This window comes from Oryx dammah, unplaced genomic scaffold (assembly GCF_014754425.2).
Source record: "Oryx dammah isolate SB20612 unplaced genomic scaffold, SCBI_Odam_1.1 HiC_scaffold_21, whole genome shotgun sequence".
Lineage (NCBI taxonomy): Eukaryota > Metazoa > Chordata > Mammalia > Artiodactyla > Bovidae > Oryx > Oryx dammah.
Window position 1 is genome coordinate 60,950,392 of NW_024070205.1, and position 25,894 is coordinate 60,976,285.

The window sequence follows — 25,894 nt, forward strand, 5'->3', positions numbered from 1 at the left end:
CATTTCTAGAATATTCAGCTCAGAATGTGTCACAGGTGAGAGCTCTGTCAGGGAAAGTAATTTTTCCTTCTGCTCCCCTCTTGTCAGGGTCAATCGTCTCACTCTATCAAATAAAACTAAATTTCTGGCCTAGTTCATAGCCAAGATTATTACGATATATTACATTAACACACTTGACCTTGATAGAGAATGGTTTTTCTGAGTTTATTGCCTGGCAACAGACCGGCAAACTCCCTGCTTCCTACACTGTTTGGCCCTCCTCTTGCCAGGCCTGGAGCTATGCAACCTCTCCCTTAAGGCTCACCGCCCTCAGTCCCTGGGGCCAGTATAGAATTCACCAGCAAGATGCAAACTGTTGCTTTCAGATTCTCAGGAAGTCAATCCTCCTGAAGAATCTGACCTTGACTTTGTGCACACTTTTGACAACCTCCCAGCACGTTCCCAAGACCTACCGTCACCACTCTCATCTTCTTGGTGTTGGTAATTGACTCCCTCTGTGTTCTTGGAAACCTGCCCGGTACCCTAAAACTCGTGTTGCTGTCTGGCTCTTACTAGGCTACCTTCTGGGACTAAAGTCCACCCTGCACTCTTCTTGACTCTAGATTCTAACTATACGCAAGGCTGTTGTGTTGAATTGTGCTGCCTTGTTGGGCCTTCCACGTTCTGCCTATTTGGAGATAAACGTGGCTGTGCTTGTCAGTCTGTCTAGATGTCCCCATTGCAGCCTGTCTTTATTCTACGTTCTTTAGCCTATGTCCTTCTAACCTGTCCCTGGTACGTTTTGAGTACCAGCTTATTGTTGTCCATATAAACCCATATGATTAGAAGCCATACTTTTCCCCTGAACCTTAAGCTAGATATTCAGACTGCCTACCCATCCTGATACTGAAAAGCTTGAGGGCAGGAGGAGAAGAAGGCAACAGAGGATGAGATGGTTGGATGGCATCACCGACTCAAAGGACATGATTTTGAGCAAGCTCCGGGAGATGGTAAAGGACAGTGCAGCCTGACATTCTGCAGTCCATGGGGTCGCAAAGAGTCAGAGATGACTAGGCGACTGAGCGACAACCCACCCATGTACATGTGTCTCCATTGGGTTCTGCCTTTCATTTCAGACCTGATCTGCTATGCTGGGCATCTTCACTCCATGGTATCTTGCAGACTTCATGTAGCATTATGGTTTTTTTCTGTGATAACCATACCTTTTTTTGTATGTTTGCATTTGAGTTTGTGTGTGTGTGTGTGTGTGTGTGATGATTCCTTTTAGATTAAAATGCCTCTTCATGTAACCCTTTGGATACTTTGTATCCTCATTGAAATGGATCATTATGGACTTACCTTATTCCAGAGTATATTCAGTATTGAACAACATGGTAACTCATGTTTAGGGCAGGAGCGCCAAATTTTTATGAACTCTAAAGCACTGTCCATAGTTATAATGAAGCGTCTACATAAAATTGTGTAATATGTGAGTTTCTTATTCCTCAAATAGCCTAATTGATTGTTCATTGGGCTCACTCAGCCAAAAGTAGAGAGAAACTTTGTACAGACATCATTAGTTTTTCTCCATTTAGAGATTAATCATGAAGAGCTCTGGCTCTTTAATTCTGTAATTTGTATATTTAATGGGCTGCTGCAGAATCTATGACAGTAATTAGCATAGCCTGAAAACTCATTAATACGCAACAACATGATTAATGCAGCATTAATGCAAACATGACTGAAGTTATTTGGGTTATGTAGTAAGAAGATTAAAGCTAAAATGTCCTGTTTGTTTTACCAGTGGTGAGTATAATAGGGTGGCAAAAAAATAAAATAAAAACAGGTATCAAATTAGCTGTTTTAAAATAGAGAAAAAACAGAAAAAATTTAAATCAAGGTGACTTCCCTTTTCACTTAGCTCTGAAATTTAGGATAAAAAATATTCTCTACTTTTCCATCTATTCAGTTATTCATAAAATTATTAATAAAGGTAAATTCCCTCAACCTTTTGGTTTAACCTAGTTAACCTTTCAGCAGCTTTAATGTTATTAGTCTTACAATGAAAAAATTTTAAATTATGCCAATCTTTAACCAATATATTATACGTTTGTCTTGACTAATATACACTATTGGCTATGACAAATAAGAGACTGGTTGGTGATTATGTAAAAGTTGTATTCTCTGGCCCCTTATCACTGTGCTACCATCTTAAGTCAATGTGTAATACTTTATGAGATATTGTTATTCTAATTCCATAGATTTCAACAAAAACACATATTTGTCACATATTACATGTAAAGTAATGAAATAATCAATAGTCTTTTGGAAGAAACAGCTGTAAAAGTCTTGCTTGTTGTTCTTGGCTTCTTATATAGTTATACTGAAGTCTTTTTTTTTTCCTTATTCAATGTAATCTGCTTTATTAGCTGCCCTAACCTTTAAATGACTTATTTCTTCATCTTGTAGTCAAATGTCAAGAGTCATTTATCATACCTGAAACAAAACTTGCATTTTCAGGTCAAGCAATCTTGAAAGACTGAAGGGGAAAAAAAAATGTATATATAAGCTTTCTTGTGTTTGTTTTCCTCTATCTGTAATGAGAAAATCTTTAATTTTTTTTTTAATTAAAAAAAAATCAAGTGACTATGTATTAGGTACCAGACTCTTGGCTGGGCCTTGTGGAGGAAGAGTGAATCCACCATATGGTATCTGGACTTGAAAATGGCCATGTTGTAGAGGAGAAGCTCCTTTCCACCTAAGGATTTTGACAGATGGGAACAAAACAGTGCTATAGAAAACAAACAAAGAAATCAGCATTACTGCTACCAACAGATGGCACTATTAGCAACTTAAATAGTGACTATTTTGTGAATAGTCACTACCAGTGTATTTGCTAACAGACTTTCAAAGGATAGTCTATTTTTAAGGAGACAAGACTCTATAAATATAAGAAAGTAGTACACATGCTCAATTTTCTTTAACTAGGGCCTTGTCAAAATCTCTGTAAAGTTTCTTTAAAAACACACACACACACACATATATATATTATAGACTATTTCAATTCATTTAAATATATCATCTTTCACACAAATGAGCATGTGTGAAATTAAGTTGTAGCAGAAATTTAAAGCAACATAATTAGAGGAAAACTAGTCTTTACATATAATCCATACAGAATTATATTATGTTGGTCAACTGGTACTTACAAAACTGAGCAAGTAAATTCTACTGAAATATACCAACTTCCTATTTATTTTTAAAGAGAAGATCTAGAAATAGAAAATGCATCATTGGGTAAAATCATTTGCCTCTAATGTTTTATTTCACCTCTATGGGTTTAGTGTACTAGAGAACTGTTTAATCAGACCATTACCAAATTGAATAAATGGCTGCTTAGTGATTACTGGACTATTAAGTGATTGGGGTTTTGGAGAGCTTCTTTTATAAATAAGCTTTCTTTGAATAGTTCATATAAGACCATTCTAATAAATGATATGGAACAGAGTCTATTTGCTATACAATAGCTCAGTCTTTTCTTTATTTCTGTATAGTGACAAAACAACCAGTCTTAGATTGTAGCCAAATGTTTTATTTTACAAAGTTATGCAGCCTTGGCTATCATATCCTCATACCACCATTAACAGTATTTGCAATCACTGGTTCAGAAAAATGCAGAAATGAGACATTTTTGTTTTGTCTTGAATTGAAAACAACCAAGACTTTAATACATTTAGAGAATTTTTTTCTGTAGCTCTACTCCAGGTTGTTGAGGTCTTTAAAAAGTGGTAAATAGGATGAATTGGTACATTCATTATTAAGGGATGGTATCACAGTGAGCAAGCAAATATCCCATTAGAATTTGGAGATCGGGAATGGTTTTGCCCTGGATTTGGGGGAAGCAAAAAAGAAACATGTTGATTAAAGGTTGAGCCAAAAAACATTTTGTCTAAACTCTAAATTCTTGGGGTCCATCAGTTGGCACATCTTCTCCATATACTAGTGTCCTCATAATGTACAGTCTATAAGAAAGATTCAATATTCATTTCTTTTTGGAAAAAAAATTAATTATTGAAATGTAGTTAATTTATTATGTGTTAGTTTCAGATGTACACCAAAGTGATTCAGTTACACATACACACACATATATAAACTATATCTATTCTTTTTCTTTTCTATGATGAATTATTACAAGATAATATACTCCCTTGTGCTTTATAGTAGATCCTTGTTGTTTATTTTATATATGGTAGTGTGTATATTTTAATCCCGAACTCTGTATTTATCCCTCCCCCACCTTCCCCCTTTGGAAACCATAGATTTTTTTATGTCTTTGAGTTTGTATCTGTTTTGTAAATGCATTCATTTATATTCCTGTTTTTAGATTCCACATATAAGTGATGTCATATGATATTTGTCTCTCTCTGGCTTACTTCACTTAAGTATGATGATCTCTAGATCCATTTATGTTGCTACAAATGGCAACCTTTCGGTTTTTTTTTTTTTTTACAGCTGAGTAATATTCCATTGTTTATATATATCAGATCTTCTTTATCCATTTATTTGTCAATGGACACTTAGGTTGCTTCCATTTCTTGGCTATTGTAAATGGTGATGCTATGAACATTGCAGTAATGTATATTTTCAAATTATAATTTTCTCCAGATATATGCCCAGGAGTGGGATTGCTGAATAATATGGTAGCTCTATTTTTATTTTTTAAAGGAACCTCCATTCTGTTCTCCGTAGTGGGTATATCAATTTACATTCCCACCAACAGTATAAGAGGGTTTTCTTTCCTTAACATCCTCTCTAGCATTTATTGCTTTAGACTTTTTGATGATGGCCATTCTGACTGGTGTGAGGTAGTACCTCATTGTAGTTTTGACTTCTCTAAAATTAGCAATGTTGAGCATCTTTTCATGTGCCTTTTGGCCATCTGTATGTCTTCTTTAGAGGAATGTCTATTTAGATCTTCTGTCCATTTTTTGACCGGGTTTTTTGTATTTTGTTTTTTTGTTATTGAGCTGTATGAGCTGTTTGCATATTTTGGAGATTGTTTCTTTGTCAGTTGCATTGCTTGCAAATATTTCCTTCCATGTTGTAAGTTGTCTTTTTATTATGTCCTTCGCTGTGCTAAAGCTTTTAAGTTTAATTAGGTCTCATTTGTTTATTGTTGTTTTTATTTCCATTACTCTAGGAGATGGATCCAAAAAGATATTGCTGTGATTTATATCAAAGAGTGTTCTGCCTATGTTTTCCTCTAGGAGTTTTATAGTGTGCAGCTTTACATTTAGGTCTTTAATTCATTTTGAGCTTATTTTCATGTATGATGTTAGAGAATGTTCTAAGTTCATTCTTTCACATGTAGCTGTCATCAATATACATTTCTTAACTAGGGTAAGAACTTACTGTAACTTTACACAGAAGTATACTTTTCTATAATAAAGGACTGTGCACTTGTGAGAAGTTGGACCATGGAAAGGTTGTGCAATGAGGATGCTGAGACTTCTGTTCTCCCAGAGAGGCCCTGAGATTGCTCAAGTTATAGGACCCTTTCCATCTTGGAGGTGGACAATATTCAAGATGTGTCTAATTACAAGCTTTCTGTTCTTAAACTGTAAAGGTACAGCATAGCCCTCTGTGGTTAATACCAAATCAAAGGCCTCTCAAAGCAAATAAGAATCAAGGGACTTTAATAGTAATAATAATAATAGCTAATACTTACACAGGGTCAAAAGTTTCTAAGTACCTTATACACATTAATTTATTATTTCATCTCCCCAAGAATTTTGTAAAAAAAGAAACTTTAATTATCTCCAATTATACATGAAGAATTTAGGTACAGAAAAGTTAAATAAGGTCCAAGGTCACATATAAATTAAGTTCTAGAGCTGATATTTGAACCCAGACACTGTGGCTCTAGTATATATTTATTTTTTTTATTTTTAATTGGAGATATCCATCCACAGATGAATGAATAAAGAAGTTGTGGTACATATATACAGTGGAGTATTAGTCATGCTGCTGCTGCTGCTAAGTCGTTTCAGTTGTGTCCGACTCTGTGTGAACCCATAGATGGCAGCGCACCAGGCTCCACCACCCCTGGGATTCTCCAGGCAAGAACACTGGGGTGGGTAATATGAGTCATAAAAAAGGAACAAATTTGAGTCAGTTGAACTAAGATAGATGAACCTAGAGCCTGTTATATAAAGTGAAGTAAGTCAGAAACAGAAAAATCTTGTATATCAATGCATGTATATAGAATCTAGAAAAATGGTACTGATGGAGCAATTTACAGGGCAGGAATGCAGAGAAGGGAATTGTTGACACAGCAGGAGGAGAAGTGGCTGGGACAAATTGAGAGGGTAGCATTTATTTTGAATTGCTAAGATAAATACCAAATTCCCTCTTTTTTGAAGTCACACCAAAGAAACGTCTTAACAAAATGATATAGGGCACGTGGAAGGGGAAAAACAAAGATTGTTTTAACTCTTGCAATGCTGTAAGTTGGACAACAGGGTGAGGGCTGGCTGCAGCCTCCTATTTGGCCAGCTAGGGAAATGGGTCCCAGGCTGGGTCCTCTTTTAAGTACATGATGTGTGTGTATCAGTCACTCAGTCGTGTCCGACTCTTTGCCACCCCATAGTGTGTAGCCCACTAGGCTCCTCTGTCTATGGGCTTTTCCAGTTAAGAATATTGGAGTTTGTATTGTTGCAATTGTATTGTTGCAATTTCCTTCTCCAGAGGATCTTCCTGACCCAGGGATCGAACCTGGGTCTCCTGCATTGCAGACAGAATCTTTATTGTCTGAGCCACCAGGGGAGGTGCTAGAAAATCGTTTTAACCTTCTAATTTTCTCAGTACTTTCTCCCAAAGTAGATAATATGTTTGGAGTGATTTAATCGAGATACTATGCAATTTTATTACCTGATTAAAACAAAAATATTTGTTCATAAACATGTTTGCACAAAGGAAAATGTTTCTCTGATTTTTAAAACAAGTTTGACTTATTTTTACTGAATTGAATTTACCTAATATTTGAGTCTTGTGATAAAGTATTAGACATGAATTAATAGCCAAATTCAAATATATGCATTGAAGAAGATCGCTCAGTCGTGTCCGACTCTTTGCAACCCTATGGACTGTAGCCTACCAGGCTCCTCTGTCCATGGGATTTTCCAGGCAATAGTACTGGACTGGATTGCAATTTCCTTCTCCAGGGACCTTCCCGACCCAGGGATTGAACCCTGGCCTCCCACATTGTAGACAGACGCTTAACCATATGAGCCACCGGGGAAGTCCCATTTATATGCATTGTTCTCATGCAAATCTGTTGTTCTCAATTGCTACAGTAGTGTGCTTAAGAAAATAGAATTAAATTGCAGTGAGAAGGGACTCAGTTACTTACAAGGATTCACTTCCTAACAGTAAGAGTGATCATACAATGATATGGGCTACTTAAAGTATTATGAAACTTTACTTTTTCATTCTTTCAGCATGCATTTATAGGCATTCTGGTATTTTCAAAACACGTTTTTTAGAGATAATAAATATTGCAGTCTGATCACATTTGTAGCTTATGTATTCCTTGGCCTGAAACAAGACTGGTCTCTTCTAGTAAAATATCCTTTCCCTCTGGAGAGTGTCCCAAGATGCCATTGCAGTAAAGCACTTGATCCCTGACACACCAAGGTTACCCAAGCTGTAGACAAGGTGCAGTTCTAGACAGCCAACAGAGTTCCCATCGTGCCCTACTTCTGCCAAGCAAAATAAAGTGGGATAGGACAGGGGCTGATTAGCCAAGGGCTACTTGACTATGCTACACTGGCTTCCATGAATCTTCAGGAACATCCCCATTCTTTCCATTCTCTATTTATAAAAGAGGTTATATGGAGTTATTATACCAAAATAAATGGGTGCTTATGTATTGATCTGCAGAAGGTCCCCTAAGCCCTTGGGATGCTTTGTTTGTTATTTTGTTTTTTGTTTGTCACAGTGTTGAAAGAATAGCCAACTCCTTCCTCTTGCAGTCCCTTACTCATAAAGAAAATTCTTCCATGCAAGAACCTGGGCATGAGTATACAATTATCTTCAACATGTAGGGTCAGAATCAGAAGTAGACATTTTTATTTCATTTTGAGTTAAGCAATGTATTATTTGAAAGTGCAACAAGATAAATTGTTTTCATTTTATTTCACTTCTGAGATTCTAGTTTTCCCCAAAGGAGTCTGAAAGATAGTTTAATATTGGTCCAGTTGCTTGCATTAGCTGAGTTTGTTAGTAGAAAGGCTTTTGTATAGAACTTCCAAAGCACATTTCCTTAATGCTGCTTGGGGTCATTGAACACTTTCAAACATTAGACTTGACATGAAAGACACTAAACCATTTCAAGGTCAAGATCACTCAGAAATTATACTAATGCTGCAAGTAGAACTTGTTTTCCTACTACACTTGTTCTGCAAAATAGGACAGCATATTTCAGTACATTTTTTATACTTTGCATATTAAAATAAAGTTTTGATATATCTTTTTTGATATGAATCAATATAAATGTAATTCAGTGAAATATGTGTGCATATATGTGCATATATATACATATGTACAACTGTATATGTGAAGTATATATGTATATGTATGTACCTAGATCTTCTCTGAGTTATAAGACATGAAAGTAGAACTGATATGCTTTATAGATATATGTTAGAAAGTTTATTTTTCAATTGTATAGGAACAAAATATAAATGATGCTAATTCATTTTTTTAAAATAATACTTTCATAACCGCCTTTTTTGAAAATTTAAGTTTAGCACTTGTTTGCTAGAATCACTTGTTAAAATACCAACCATTTTACAAGTTGTCAAAGTAGAACATATTATTTGTCAGGAAACCAAAATACTTGCTGAATTTTCTATTTTTTTCTGCCTAAAATGAGTATGATGTGTAAATTATAATTCCCAATCCAATTGTCATTAAATGGCACTCAGTCTTATTTTAGATCATCATGACTTCAATCCAACATACTACAATTGTCTAAAATGATCTCAAAGTGGAATGTATTTATATAGTAGATGCAATAATTAAATAATTATAACTGTAAGGTGATTGAAGTTGAACATATAATGTATAAAAAAGAGGGATGACAACTTACCTTGATAATTAGTGAAAGCATTTTTATTAATATAATATATTCTTCATAATATAATTGCCTTTCTTGTGAAATTCTGATTTTTTTATTAATGACTATATAAATATTTTGGTGTGCAAAAGCAGTTTGGGAAAATAATCTGGAGTTGGATAAATGGAAAGATACAAATATAGACAGAGCTATATAAATAGATCTATCTGTGTGTGTATAAAAATTTTCACCTAAAATTTCATGCACTATAGGTCTATATTTTTGTAATTAAGATAAAAGCTACTCAGAAGAGGAAATCATCTGAGATGGCCTGTGGTAACATTTGTTGCAGTTTATAGCACTTGGCTTGTTAATTGCTTCTGATAAGAGAGTGTTTAATTTGGTGGTTCCATCCTTGGGGAATTCTATGGAAGTCCCCAGAAACTATAGTTTCAGTTCAGTTCAGTTCAGTCGCTCAGTCGTGTCCGACTCTTTGCGACCCCATGAATCACAGCACACCAGGCCTCCCTGTCCATCACCATCTCCAGGAGGTCACTCAAACTCACGTCCACCGAGTCGGTGATGCTATCCAGCCATCTTATCCTCGATCGTCCCCTTCTCCTCCTGCCCCCAATCCCTCCCAGCATCAGAGTCTTTTCCAATGAGTCAGCTCTTCGCATGAGGTGGCCAAAGTACTGGAGCTTCAGCTTTAGCATCATTCCTTCCAAAGAACACCCAGGGCTGATCTCCTTTCGAATGGACTGGTTGGATCTCCTTGCAGTCCAAGGGACTCTCAAGAGTCTTCTCCAACACCACAGTTCAAAAGCATCAATTCTTTGGCGCTCAGCTTTCTTCACAGTCCGACTCTCACATCCATACGTGACTACTGGAAAAACCATAGCCTTGACTAGACAGACCTTTGTTGGCAAAGTAATGTCTCTGCTTTTGAATATGCTATCTAGGTTGGTCATAACTTTTCTTCCAAGGTTTACTAGTCACCTAAAATGTTTTTTCTTTTGGAAAACATTCTTTGACTGCTCTTACACACTCTGTTAGCCTGTTGTTGCTGTTCAGTCACTAGGTCCTGTTGGACTCTGCAACCCCATGGACTGCAGTGCACCAGGCTTCCCTGTCTTTCACTATCTCCTGGAGTTTGTTCAAATTCATGTCCATTGAATCGGTGATGCTATCTAACCATGTCATACTCTACCTTTGTTGGCAAAATGATGTCTTTGGTTTTTAATATGCTATCTAGGTTTTGTCATGGCTTTCCTTCCAAGGAGTAAGCATCTTTTAATTTCATGGCTGCCATCACTGTCCGCAGTGATTTTGGAGCCCGAGAAAATAGTGTGTCACTGTTTCTAGTTTTTCCCCCTTCTTTTTGCCATAAAGTAGTGGGACCTTGTTTTAGCCTAAAGTTTTCTAAATGTTTGAGCTGGATCATACTCGTATTTAGCTCTGTGTACCATCCATAGAAAAGCAACTCAAGAAATGTACTTCAAGAGAAGGATTAAAAGTGTTTAAAAATCAGCAAGAAACATAGGAATCAAGAGCCATAGATGATAATTAGACAAACCAACATTCACCATTCTCTTTAATGATTAAAAACTATATCATTTCTTATTTAGACCGGAAGAATAAATAATTCTTGTCACCTGTATGTTATTCTGGAAAATATAGCCCATGTATTAAGACAGAAGTAAGAGGCAGGATTATTTGAAAGGAATAGACAAAATTATTGTTTTATTCCAGAAAATATACTTGAGAGAAGATCAAAACCTGTTATCACAATAAAATTATTTATTACAAACCAACATATTAAATATTGTTTTGTGATTCAGTGATAATAGATGATCTTATTCATAATGGCAACAAAATATATAAAATCTTTATTAACTTAAAAAGACATGTGAAGGATCAATATAAGGAAAACAGAAAACATATAACAATGACTTTAATGTTAATATAAAAAGTGAATTAAGTGAGAAAAAATGAAAAAACATAAGAGATGTAAAAGCAGAAATTGCCAATAACACAAGAATAGTAGGAAACTTTAACACTACATTCACACCAGTGAACAGATCATCAAATCAGAAAATTAATAAGGAAACACAAGTCTTAAATGATACATTAGATGAGATGGATCTCATTGATAGCGTCAAGATATTCCATCAAAATGCAGAAGAATACACCTTCTTCTCCAGTGCACGTGGAACATTCCCCAGGATAGATGTGGTTTATTCCTGGATAAGCCCAACTTGATTATGGTATATGAGCTTTTTGATGTGTTGCTGAATTCTGTTTGCTAAAATTCCATTGAGGATTTTTTTCATCTATGTTCATCACTGATATTGGACTGTAGTTTTCTTTTCTTGCATTGTCTTGGGTCACATCTTGGGTCACAAATCAAGCCTCAGTAAATTTAAGAAAATTGAAATTGTATCAGACATCTTATCCAACCAGAACGCTATGAGACTAGATATCAATTACAAGAAAAAAACTGTAAGAAATACAAACACATGGAGATTAAACAACATGTTTCTAAATAACCAACAGGTTACTGAAGAACTCAAAAGGGAAATAAAAACATTTCTAGAAACAAATGACCATGAAAACATGACAACTCAAAACCTATGGGATGCAGCAAAAGCAGTTCTAAGAGGAAAGTTTGTAGCAATACCATCCTACCTCAGTTTAGTTCAGTTCAGTCTCTTCAGTCCTGTTTGACTCTTTGCGACCCCATGAACTGCAGCACACCAGGCCTCCCTGTCCATCACCAACTCCCGGAGTCCACCCAAACCCATGTCCATTGAGTTGGTGATGCCATCCAACCATCTCATCCTCTGTCATCCCCTTCTCCTCCTGCCCTCAATATTTCTCAGCATCAGGGTCTTTTCAAATGAGTCAGTCCTTTCCATCAGGTGGCCAAAGTATTGGAGTTTTAGCTTCAACATCACACCTACCAATGAACACCCAGGACTGATCTCCTTGAGGATGGACTGGTTGGATCTCCTTGCAGTCCAAGGGACTCTGAAGAGTCTTCTCCAACACCACAGTTCAAAAGCATCAATTCTTTGGTGCTCAGCTTTCTTCATAGTCCAGCTCTCACATTCATACATGACTATTGGAAAAGCTATAGCCTTGACTAGATGGACCTTTGTTGACAAAATAATGTCTCTGCTTTTTTGAAAAACGTTGAATAGACAACCTAACTTTACACCTAAACAACTGGAAAAAGAATAGAAAAACCCTAAAATTAGTAGAAGGAAAGAAATCATAAAGATCTGAGCAGAAATAAATGAAAAATAAATGAAAGAAACAATAGTAAAGATTAATAAAACAAAAAACTGGTTCTTTGAGAAGATAAATAAAATTGACAAGTCTTTAGCCAGACTCATCAAGAAAAAGAGCAGAGAATCAACAAATTTAGAAATAAAAAAGGAGAAGTTACAACAGACAATGCAGAAATACAAAGGATTATAAGAGACTTATGAACAACTATATGGCAATAAATTTGATTAACCTGGAAGAAATGGACATATTCTTAAAAAACTTCAATCTTTCAAGACTGAATTAGAAAGAAATAGAAATTATGAACAACCCAATTACAAGCACTGAAATTAAGTTGTGATAAAAAATCTCCACAAAAATAAAAGCCCAGGACCAGACAGCTTCACAGGAGAATTCCATCAAACATTTAGAGAAGAGCTAATTAATGCCTATCCTTCTAAAATTCTTTCCAAAAAATTGCAGAGAAAGGAACACTCTCAAACTCATTCTACAAGACCACCATCACCCTTATACCAGAACCAGACAAAGATAACACACAAAAAAGAAAACTACAGCCCAATATCATTCATAAACATAGATGAAAAAATACTCAACAAAATTTTAGCAAGCGGAATTCAGCAACAATCAAAAGCTCATATACCATGATCAAGTTGGGTTTATTTCAGGATTGCAAAGATTCTTCAGTATATGTAAATCAATCAGTGTGATACACCATATTAACAAATTGAAAGATTAAAACCATATGATCATCTCAATACATGCAGAAAAAGCCTTTGACAAAATTCAGCACCCATTTATGGATTAAAACTCTTCAAAAAATGGGCATAGAAGAAACCTACCTCAACATAGTAAAGGCTATGTATGATAAGCCTACAGCAAACATTATTCTCACTGGTTAAAACCTGAAAGCATTCCCCCTTGGATCAGGAACAGGACAAGGGTGTCCACTTTCACCACTATTATTCAAGATATTTCTGGAATTCCTAGCTATAGCAATCAGAGAAGAAAAGGAAATAAAAGGAATCCAGATTGGAAAAGAAGAAGTAAAACTCTCACTGTTTGCAGATGACATGATACTATACATAGAAAACCCTAAAGAAAGTATCAGAAAATTACTAGAGCTAATCAGTGAATTTAGCAAAGTTGAAGGATACAAAATCAATACACAGAAATCACTTGCATTACTATATACTAACAAAAAAAAATCAGAAAGACAAATTAAGGAATCAATGCCATTCACCATTGTAACGCAAAGAATTAAATATCTAGGAATAAACTTACCTAAGGAGACAAAAGAATTGTACACAGAAAATTACAAGACACTAATAAAAGAAATAAAAGATGACATAAACAGATGAAGAGATATTCCTTGTTCCTGGGTAGGAAGAATCCACACTGTGCAAATGACTATACTACCAAATGCAATCTACAGATCCAGTGTGATCCCTATCAAATTGCCAATGGCATTTTTCACAGAACTAGTACAAAAAATTTCACAATTCATATGGAAACAGAAAAGACCCCAAATAGCCAAAGCAGTCTTGAGAAAGAAGAATGGAGCTGGAGGAATCAATTTTCCTGACTTCAGATTATACTACAAAGCTACAGTCAACAAGACAGTATGGTACTGGCACAAAAAAACAACATAGACCAAAGGAACAAGATAGAAACCCCAGAAATAAACCCATGCACCTATGAGTACCTTATTTTTGACAAAGGAGGCAAGAATATACAATGGGGTAAAGACAGCCTCTTCAATAAGTGGTGCTGGGAAAACTGGACAGTTACATGTAAGGGAATGAAACTAGAACACTTTCTAAGGCCACACACAAAGGTAAACTCAAAATGGATCAAAGACCTAAATGTAAGATCAAAAACTATAAAACTCTCAGAGAGAAACGAGCAGAACACTTGATGACATAAAGCAAGTTCCGCTATGACCCACCTCCTAGAGTAATGGAAACAAAAACAAAAGTAAACAAGTGGGACCTGATTAAATTTAAAAGCTTTTGCACAGCAAAGGAAACTATAAGAAAGGTGAAAACAACCCCTCAGGATGGGAGAAAATAATAGCAAATGAAACAACTGACAAAGGATTAATTTCCAAAATATACAAGCAGCTCATACAACTCAATGCCAAAGAAACAAACAACCCAATCAAAAAGTGGGGAAAAGACTTAAACAGACATTTCTCCAAAGGAGACATACAGATGGTTAACAAACACATGAAAAGATGCTCAACATCACTCATTATCAGAGAAAGGCAAAGCAAAACCACAATGAGACATCACCTCACATGGATCAGAATGGCCATCAACAAAATGTCTACAAACAGTAAATGCTGGAGAGGGTATGGAGAAAAGGGAACGCTCTTGCACTGTTGGTGGGAATGTAAATTGATACAGCGACTATGGAAGACTGGAGTATGATACAGCGACTATGGAAGACTATGGAAGCAAGGAGATTCCTTAAAAAAACTAGGACTACCACCACCATATGACCCAGAAATCCCACTCCTAGGCATATACCCTGAGGAAACCAAAACTGAAAAAGACACATGTATCCCATTGTTCATTGCAGCACTATTTCCAATAGCTAGAACATGGAAGCAACCTGGATGTCCACTGATAGATGAATGGATACAGAAGTAGTGGTACATATACACAATGGAATATTACTCAGCCATAAAAAGTCACAACGTTTGAGTCAGTTCTGATGAGGTGGATGAACTTACAACCTATTATACAGAGTGAAGTGATTCAGAAAGAGAAAGATAAATATCATATTCTAACACATATATATGAAATCTAGAAAAATGGTACTGAAGAATTTATTTACATGGCAGCAGTGGAGAAACAGATATAGAGAATAGACTAATGGACATGGGGAGAAGGAAAGAGAGGCTGAGATGTATGGAAAGAGTAACATGGAAACTTACATTACCATATGTAAAATAGATAGCCAACAGGAATTTGCTGTATGGTTCAGGAAACTCAAACAGGAACTCTGTATCAACCTAAGGGGTGGGATGGGGCAGGAGATAGGAGGGATATTCAAAAGGAAAGGGATATATGTATCAGTTAAGTTCAGTCGTTCAGTTGTGTCCTCCTCTTTGCGACCTCATGAACCACAGCACTTCAGGCCTCCCTGTCTATCACCAGCTCCCGGAGCCCACCCAAACCCATGTCCATTGAGTCGGTGATGTCATCCAACCATCTCATCCTCTGTTGTCCCCTTCTCCTCCTGCCTTCAATCTTTCCTATCAAGGTCTTTTCCAATGAGTCAACTCTTTGCATGAGGTGGCCAAAGTATTGAAGTTTCAGCTTCAACATCAGTCCTTCCAATGAATATTCAGGACTGAGTGATCACACCATTGTGATTATCTGGGTCATGAACCTCCTTTTTGTACAGTTCTTCTGTATATTCTTGCCACCTCTTCTTAATATCTTCTGCTTCTGTTAGATCCCTACCATTTCTGTCCTTTTTGGAGGCCAAGTTTGCATGAAATATTCCCTTGGTATGTCTAATTATCTTGTAGAGATCTCTAGTCTTTCCCATTCTATTGTTTTCCTCTATATCTTTGCACTGATCACTGAGGAAGGCTTTCTTTTATCTCCTTGCTGTTCTTTGGAACTCTACATTCAAATGGGTATGTCTTTCCTTTCTTCCTTTGCTTTTTGCTTCTCTTCTTTTCACAGCTACTTGTAAAGCCTCCTCAGCCATTTTGCTTTTTTGCATTTCTTTTTCTTGGGGATGGTTTTGATCCCTGTCTCCTGTACAATATCACAAACGTCCATCCATAGTTCATCAGGCACTCTGTCTGTCAGACCTAGTCCCTTAAATCTATTTCTTACTTCCACTGTATAGTCGTAAGGGATTTGATTTAGGTCATACCTGAATGGTGTAGTGGTTTTCTCCACTTTCTTCAATTTCAGTCTTAATTTGGCAATACGAAGTTCATGATTTGAGCCACAGTTAGTTCCCAGTCTTGTTTTTGTTGACTGTATAGAGATTCTCCTTCTTTGGCTGCAAAGAATATAATCAATCTGGTTTCAGTATTGACCATCTGGTGATGTCCACGTGTAGAGTTTTCTCTTGTGTTGTTGGAAGAGGGTGTATGTATATTTATAGGTGATTCATGTTGAGTTTTGATAGAAAACAACAAAATTTTGTAAAGCAATTATCCTTCATTAAAAAAATAAATTAAAAAAGAAATAAAAACATAAACAACATTGAGAGAATGAATAAATTGTCAGATATTAGTATCAGATAATACTATGAACTAATAAAAAGTGCAAAGTGATTCAATAGAAAATATGTTAATATGTTAAAAGTGGGATTGGAATCATTAAACATTATTCAGCAAATATCTTTGAGCATCTATTTTGTGTCAGCCATGTAAATAACAAAATTTATGTGGGAAATATAATTATAAGAAGATGAGATACAATTATTGGGAAATACAGATTTTAAAACATTGCAATTTTTAGAATAAAAATGACATTTAAAAAATAATCTGTAAGGAAAGAAAGTAAATGACTGTGACGTATGTGACAGTGAAATACTCTTAATATGGAAAAAGAACATAGAAATCAGTAATAAAGACAAATTGCCCAACTTAAAAAAAAAATCGTGAAAGTTTTGAAATACCCAAATGAAGATCTGTGATGAAATTTTAACTTCAATGTTCATCCTAGAACTACAAATTAAAGCTAGAGTAAGATTCCAACATTAATCTGTCTAATGCTAGATGGTGCCCTCCAGATACTCCAGCCAAATCTCCTCTTGATAGTGGAAGTAATGCCTGAAAGTGGTTGCATATGAAATGGAAGGAGCATGTACACCTGTGGTGGATTCATGTCAATCTATGCCAAAACCGATACAGAATTGTAAAGTAAAAATTAAAAATAAATAAATAAATTAAAATAAAATAAAATAAAAAAAAATAAATAAAAGAAACACACACACACAAAAAAAAAGATAAGCAACTTGAGAAGTCTATTGCTACAAAGTCAGAAATGAAAAGGCAATTAGATGAAAATTCCAGTTCATTAATTTATAAAGTCACACACTACTACAGGATTTCAGAGGTCACCTAATTCTGTACCTCCATTTACTGGGCCCTACTCTGCAAAAGTAGAAAGTGAAGAAACACTTGTAATAAAAGGCAAATTTGGCCTCGGAGTACGAATGAAGCAGGGCAAAGGCTAATAGAGTTTTGCCAAGAGAACGCACTGGTCATAGCAAACACCCTCTTCCAACAACGCAAGAGAAGACTCTACACATGGACATCACCAGATGGTCAACACCGAAATCAGATTGATTATATTCTTTGCAGCCAAAGATGGAGAAGCTCTATTCAGTCAGCAAAAACAAGACCAGGAGCTGACTATGGCTCAGATCATGAACTCCTTATTGGCAAATTCAGACTGAAATCAAAGAAAGTGGGGGAAATAACTAGACCATTCAGGTATGACCTAAATCAAATCCCTTATGATTTATACAGTGGAAGTGAGAAATAGATTTAAGGGAAGATCTGATAGAGTGCCTGACGAACTATGGACGGAGGTTTGTGACATTTACAGGAGACTGGGATCAAGACCATCCCCAAGAAAAAGTAATGCAAAAAAGCAAATGGCTGTCTGGGGTGGCCTTACAAATAGCTTTGAAAAGAAGAGAAGTGAAAGCAAAGGAGAAAAGGAAAGATATTCCCATTTGAATGCAGAGTTCCAAAGAATAGCAAGGAGAGATAAGAAAGCCTTCCTCAGTGATCAATGCAAAGTAATAGAGGAAAGCAACAGAATGGGAAAGACTAGAGGTCTCATCAAGAAAATTAGAGATACAAAGGAAACATTTCATGCAAAGATGGGCTCCATAAAGTACAGAAATGGTAGGGATCTAACAGAAGCAGAAGATATTAAGAAGAGGTGGCAAGAATACACAGAACTGTACAAAAATGATCTTCAAGACCAAGATAATCACGATGGTGTGATCACTCATCTAGAGCCAGACATTCTGGAATGTGAAGTCAAGTGGGCCTTAGAAAGCATCACTACAAACAAAGCAAGTGGAGGTGATGGAATTCCAGTAGAGCTATTTCAAATCCGGAAAGATGATGCTGTGAAAGTGCTGCACTCAATATGTCAGCAAATTTGGAAAACTCAGCAGTGGCCACAGGACTGGAAAAGGTCAGTTTTCAATTCAGTCCCAAAGAAAGTGAATGCCAAAGAATGCTAAAACTACTGCACAATTGCACTCATCTCACATGCTAGTAACATAATGCTCAAAATTCTCCAACCCAGGCTTCAGCAATACGTGAACCATGAACTTCCAGATGTTCAAGCTGGTTTTAGAAAAGGCAGAGGGACCAGAGATCAAATGGCCAACATCCGCTGGATCATGGAAAAAGCAAGAGAGTTCCAGAAAAACATCTATTTCTGCTTTATTGACTGTGCCAAAGCCTTTGACTGTGTGGATCACAATAAACTGTGGAAATTCTGAAGGAGATGGGAATACCAGACCACCTGACTTGCCTCTTGAAAAATCTGTATGCAGGCCAGGAAGCAACAGTTAAAACTGGACATGGAACAACAGACTAGTTCCAAATAGGAAAAGGACTACATCAAGGCTGTATATTGTCACCCTGCTCATTTAACTTATATGCAGAGTACATCATGAGAAACGCTGGGCTAGAAGAAGCACAAGCTGGAATCAAGATTGTCAGGAGAAATCTCAATAACCTCAGATATGCAGATGACACCACCCTTATGGCAGAAAGTGAAGAGGAACTAAAAAGCCTCTTGATGAAAGTGAAAGAGGAGAGTGAAAAAGTTGGCTTAAAGCTCAACATTCAGAAAATGAAGATCATGGCATCCGGTCCCATCACTTCATGGCAAATAGATGGGGAAACAGTAGAAACAGGGTCAGACTTTATTTTCTGGGGCTCCAAAATCACTGCAGATGGTGACTGCAGCCATGAAATTAAAAGACGCTTACTCCTTGGAAGGAAAGGTATGACCAACCTAGATGGTGTATTCAAAAGCAGAGACATTACTTTGTCAATAAAGGTCGGTCTAGTCAAGGCTATGGTTTTTTCAGTAGTCATGTATGAATGTGAGTGTTGAACTGTGAAGAAAGCTGAGCGCCGAAGAATTGATGCTTTTGAACTGTGGTGTTGGAGAAGACTCTTGAGAGTCCCTTGGCCTACAAGGAGATCCAACCAGTCCATCCTAAAGGAGACCAGTCCTGGGTGTTCATTGGAAGGACTGATGCTAAGGCTGAAACTCCAATACTTTGGCTAACTCATGCAAAGAGTTGAGTCATTGGAAAAGACTCTGATGCTGGGAGGGATTGGGGGCAGGAGTAGAAGAGGACGATAGAGGATGAGATGGCTGGATGGCATCACCGACTCAGTGTACATGAATTTGGGTGAACTCTGGGAGTTGGTGATGGACAGGGAGGCCTGGCGTGTTGGGATTCATGGGGTCGCAAAGAGTTGGACACGACTAAGCAACTGAACTGACTGACTGACTCTTTACAGGAAATAAAGAGCCCTGACATATGTATGTTTCAGAAAGTATCTGGTGATATTGTTTCCTTGTATTCTTTTCACTTAGTGATTATGAGTATGTTTGGTCCTTATTACAGTGACATTCAGCCAGTCACAGTTTTTAATTGATCCTAGGTAGAAATGGAGGGTTATTTTTAAAGATATAAGAGAACATTCTTTGTTTTATAAACACAAGGATTAACTATGCTTTCTCAACACTTCCAACATAGTAAAACTCTTTATTCTTGATTTTTTCTCTAGTACTTCTCTACTTTTATCCTAATCTTCTTTTGCAACATAATTGCTAGAATGCTGATCTTATATGTCCCAAGTTCTTTGGTAGTAAACAGGTGAAAAACAATTTAATTTTAAGAATTAAGAAATAATACATATTTAAATAAAGACATATGGCATTCTAATAAAGAGTTAGCCATTTCGGGATTAAGTCCAGGCCATTTATAATATTTTCAGATTAATTTTTAATTGTCATGTTGTCAGCTATAGCCAATGAAAATTTTGTTATTCATGTATTTATAAGGCTGGTTAGCCATAAATATTTTATCATTGGAGACATTTTTAGCACCATCTAATGGCAGTGAAATAAAAAGAAAAAGGGCTGTCTAGCTAGAGTTGCTTCTTTACGAATCTGAACTATGTTCCCTAATGCACCAAATGGGCAACTAAAAATCCATCTCCAAACAATTGGTTTGCATGGGAATGAAGCAGAAGGGATATTCTATAATGAAGCCAAGGAATTTCTGCTTTTTTTATGAAAGCAAAGATAAGAACATATCTATGTAATAGAATACATTAATTTTATGTGAGGAGTTCTTTTAATTTTAAAAGCTCATGCATCAAGACTCCATTTTCCACACTCCAGTAAATTTCCTGACAAAATATACCTTGACTATTATATTAACATGTCTAATTTATGTTGTTTTATAGCAGTTGTTTATAAATCTTTGAGCAATTTAATATACTTGTCTAATGAGGCATCTTTTATCTCTAATAGAATTTTTTTTTAAACTAGTCATATCTTTCTCTTTATTTTATTTGAATTTTCTGTTGAATGTGAGATCAACAATGTAGTTTATATCAGAGATAAATCTTACCCTAGACTATACCTTTATATTTCATATGGTTCCCAGAAGCATTTGAAAAATGTGTTTACTGTCACATCCTTAGCATTGGGATCAATGGATTTGCTTGTATGATGCATCTGAAGAATTTTTTTATAACACCAGATTCTAGTAGTTTTCATCCTCATCGCAACACTTTGGTTTGATATTTCCTTCTACGATACAAAGAATGGACAATAGGCAGACTGTAAAAGCTAAATTCTAGCAGATATTTTTTAAAGGCAACAGGAAAAGGAGATACTGGTCATGGCACTCGTTTAAAAAGCTTCAGGAAAGCCTCTCTTCAACTTCAATATTCTTTTTCATGAACATTTATCCACATCTGTCACTGGCTTTGGAAGCCCTGTGTGCTCTTCACATTATTGTTCACCAGCTAAATTATAATCCTTCCTTCACAATCTATTTCAGTCATCAGACTGAAAGTTCATCAGCTTCTGTGAACTTTCCCATATGCTATTCCGTCCTTATTTTAACAGAATTAGTCTTTTTTTTTTTCTGTTTAACTTATATGAATTATATATCCTTATTTAATCATTATAGTGTTTCGTATTCATTTGGCCCATCTACTGTAGAACAAGATCTATATGAGTTGACTGTTAATATTTATTTCTCAGAAAAAAGCTGTATTGTGGTGAAAGAAATGGTAAATTAATGGAACTGAATTATATTTAAATTATCATCTATTATTTCATTTTTCTCTAATGTTTACAAGTAACTATTTAAAAGTAAGTTGATATTTTCATGTTTCTTTTATTTCAGCTAAAAGTATCTAATGTTAACTGGTTTGGGACATTTTTTTAACTTAATGTAATAATTGAATGACTTTTCTCAACCAGTGGATCAATTTCTATTTCTAAGGAGAAATAACATTTACCCCTATTATTGAAAGTTAAAAGGAATGAATGTCTGATTTAAAAACTAGTCTAAATTTTTGAAGGATTCTTAGGAGGGGACCATAGTTATCTATACATAAAAGATAGATTTAGAAAATACAGGCATACTTTTAAGCGAGACAGATACAGGATTTGCCACAAGGAAAAAATTTTAATGTAATGATGACTTACCAATTGAGCAAATCAGTGGATAAATATATCACTTTCAGAAAAGTATAGAAATAACACTAAAACGGTCTATGACTGCTGTCACGTCACTGTTCTAGAAGTCTTAATGAAATAACAAATAGGAAGTATAAAACTTGAAGTTAAAATGACCAAGTAATCACTATTTTCCAATAATATTATCTCCTGTAAAAACACTCCGTTAAAATGTGTAACTAATGAAACAGTCTACAAGTGACCAGATTTATATATAAATCAGTTGCTTTATTCGTTTGAAAAGATCCTAATGGTGAGGAAGACTGATGGCAAGAGGAGAAGGGGGTTTTGGAGGAAGAGATGGTTGGATGGCACTGCTGATTCAAGGACATGAGTTTGAGCAAACTCCAGAAGACAGTGAAGGACAGGGAAGCCTGGCATGCTGCAGTGTATGGGGTTGCAAAGAGCTGGACATGACTTAGTGACTGAAGAGTGAACAACAGCAGTTGCTTTATGGTTCCAATGAAATCACTTATAAAATTGATAGAAACCTCTGCTTCTAATGTGGATGTACAGGAGTGAGAAGGATATTCACTACCATGATAACAAGAAAAACTTAGGTTAAATAACTATCATATTTTTCTATGAAGCTTCAAAGAGCAAGTAATGCAGAAAAGCCTGGATTAACTTAATTTTAGGAAGAAATAAGTGATTCACAATTTATTGGAGAGCTGTGGAAGTTTCTAAATCTGAGGATGGATACTTGGTCCCAAGGTACAAGCTTGGTGATATATACAGAGAAAATTTTCAGAGTCAAGAAGAAATCAACTGTATTAGACAACCATCAGTGTGATCTAGTGAGATGATGTGAGATCTAGAACTCCAAATGTCAAAACAAGTAGCTCAGTTTTCAAATCCTAATATCCTCTCCACTCATATTTTGCCAAGAAAGTAATATTTGTTGAAGGGGGATAGAAGTGGACTCCTATAACTTCTATTGATTGGATTCTAAAGTTGTGAAAGGCTTTAATCTAAATTTGAAGCAAAAAATATCTATAATCTCAACCCAATTTCCTGCCACTTTAAATGTGAATAAAATCAAAGCAGCGACATTACCAGTCATTGTGAGTTGGACCAATCACAAAAAAGCAAATATTATAAATTATTTGAAGTATTTAAAGGTAAAATTGCATGCAGAAATGAAATGATTGCTCTAAAATGAAGTTCAAAATCTTTACTGGATGAACCTGACAGCAGATGGACCGTGTAAAACAAAATCTTAATGAATTTGAACATAGACAGTCATGAAATAGCCAAATGAACACAATGAGAAAAAAAATCTGAAAAAAAAAAAAAAAAAGAACAGGAGATAAATAGCCTGTGGGATAGTATAAGGAGTTCTAACTTGCATGGAGATGGGGGTTCCGGGAAGAAGGAAAAGGAAAAATAGGCAGAAAAAATATTTGAGGAAATAACTGTTGATAGATTTTGTGATGAAAGAACAGCCTACAGATCAAAGGAGTTTAATGAATTTTGAACAGGAATAAGTACAATGACAAACACATCTTAGGCATATTGTAGTAAAACTATTCAAAACAAAAAAATAAAGAAAAAGAATAAAACTTAAACCATCTAAGAGGTTAAAAGATATTACATACAGGGAAATGATGGAAAGAATTTTGGCTGACACTTCATCAGAAATAATGGAGGCCAGAAGATAAGAGAATGTCTTTAAAACCCTAAAAAAACCAAAAGTCAACATGAATTCTGTGTTCAGTGAAAACATTATAAAATGAAGTTGAAAGACATTTTTAGAAAAACAAAAACTGAATTAATATATTGTGAATAGTTTTGAACTATGATAAATTCTAAAGAATTTTTTTCAAGCTAAAGGAAAATAATACCAGGTTGGAAAAAAAAATCTGATGAAATAATGAAGGGAGATAGAAACAAAAATATGTGAAAAATAGGAAACATATTAATATTTTAAAAAATAATTGTCAAAAGCAAAAATATAAATATATAGATTACAACCTATATAAAATTAAAATTTATGACAAAAATAGCACAAACAATTGGAGGATGGTGAGTGGAAGTATGCTGCCATAGAAATGTTATATCTGAAATGGTATAATATTGATTTCTGGTAGAATGTTGTAAGTTAAGAGGGCATATGATGATCCATAGAATAACCATTTAAAAAAGTTTGGATGAACAAATGAAAAAGAAATAAAATGGAGTATTTAAATAACTCTACTAATCCAAAACAAGTTGGGATAGGCACAATAAAAGAACAGAACAAATGCCAGAAGGGAAGAAATAAATAAACAAATAGTAAGACAGTAAACTTTAATCCAACCATTCAATTACATTGAATATAAATGTTCAAATATACCAACCAAAGGCAATGATTATCAGACTAACTAAAAAGGCAAAATTCAAATACATAATTTTATGAGAGATATATATGTGAACCAAGAACTTCCAGATGTTCAAGCTGGATTTAGAAAAGGCAGAGGAGACAGAGATCAAATTGCCAACATCCACTGGAGCATAGAAAAAGCAAGAGAATTCCAAGAAAACGTTTATTTCTGCTTCATTGACTGTACTAAGGCCTTTGACTTTGTGAATCACAACAAACTGTGGAAAATTCTTAAAGAGACGGGAATACCAGATCCCCTAATCTGCCTCCTTATAAACCTGTATGCAGGTCAAGAAACAACAGTTAGAACCAGACATGGAAAAATGAACTGGTTCCAATTTGGGAAAGGAGTATGTCAAGTCTGTATATTGTCACCCTGCTTATTTATCTATATGCGAAGTATGAAACGCTGGGCTGGATGAAGCACAAACTGGAATCAAGATTGTCAGGAAAATATCAATAAACTCAAATATGCAGATGACACCACCCTTATGGCAGAAAGCAAAGAGGAACTACAGAACCTCTTGATAAAAGTGAAAGAGGCGAGTGAAAAAGCTGGCTTAAAACTCAGTATTCGAGAGATCAAGATGGCAGAGGAGTAGGTAGATGTGGAGTACATCTCTCTCCACAGAGACATCAAGAATATAACTTCAGACACAGAAGTGCACACAGAACACCAGCTGAGAGTGGACAGGAGTACCTGATCAGTGGAAAAGAATATATAGTCTCATGCAAAACTTGGTAGGATGAAGGAACTAGGGGGAAAAACAGGAGTGTTAGTAGGACTGGACCTGCCCTCAGAGGGTGGGGGAACTAAAGCAGGGGTCCGATCCAAACATTGGGGCAATTATCTGAGTCAGAGGAGAAACTTTTAAGGCTGAGAATGAAACAGCTGATCTGTGGCAGCCTCAATGGAATGAGAATCAGACAGTCCTTGCTGCAGCCATACATTCCCTGGACAGGGACGTCAGTCTGCTGGAAGGTGCAGTGGCTGGGAGTTGGAGTTTAAGGATTGTAGAGCAACCCCAGGGCGATAGCTGCTGTTGACTCCAGAGAGTGGTTGAGAGGATGTGAGGGAGGAGACTGTGGTGGGAAATGCCTGTGGAAGAAAGCCAGGCAGCCATGGAAGCAAGGCAAGATACTGCTGAGTCATGTGTAGGGAGTGAAATCATCACCATAGCCTCTCTCCCACAACATGCCAGCATTGGCAGCTGAACAATAGAGAGGCTGGCCCATCGAACGTCTGACACACTGAACTACAGAGTAGGACCCCACCCAGGGTGCCCCTTTAAGTGCCTGATGTGTAGAACTACACAGTAGGACCCCACTCAGGGTGCCCCTTTAAGTGCCTGATGTGTAGAA

The 25,894-nt window shown here is 36.0% G+C and overlaps 1 protein-coding gene across 1 annotated transcript in view; it reads left to right on the forward strand.

The window, feature by feature from the left end:
- The window catches only part of USH2A (usherin), a 922,740-nt gene that overhangs the window by 315,351 nt on the left and 581,495 nt on the right, over window positions 1-25,894 (forward strand). The gene's annotated exons all lie outside the window — the stretch shown is intronic.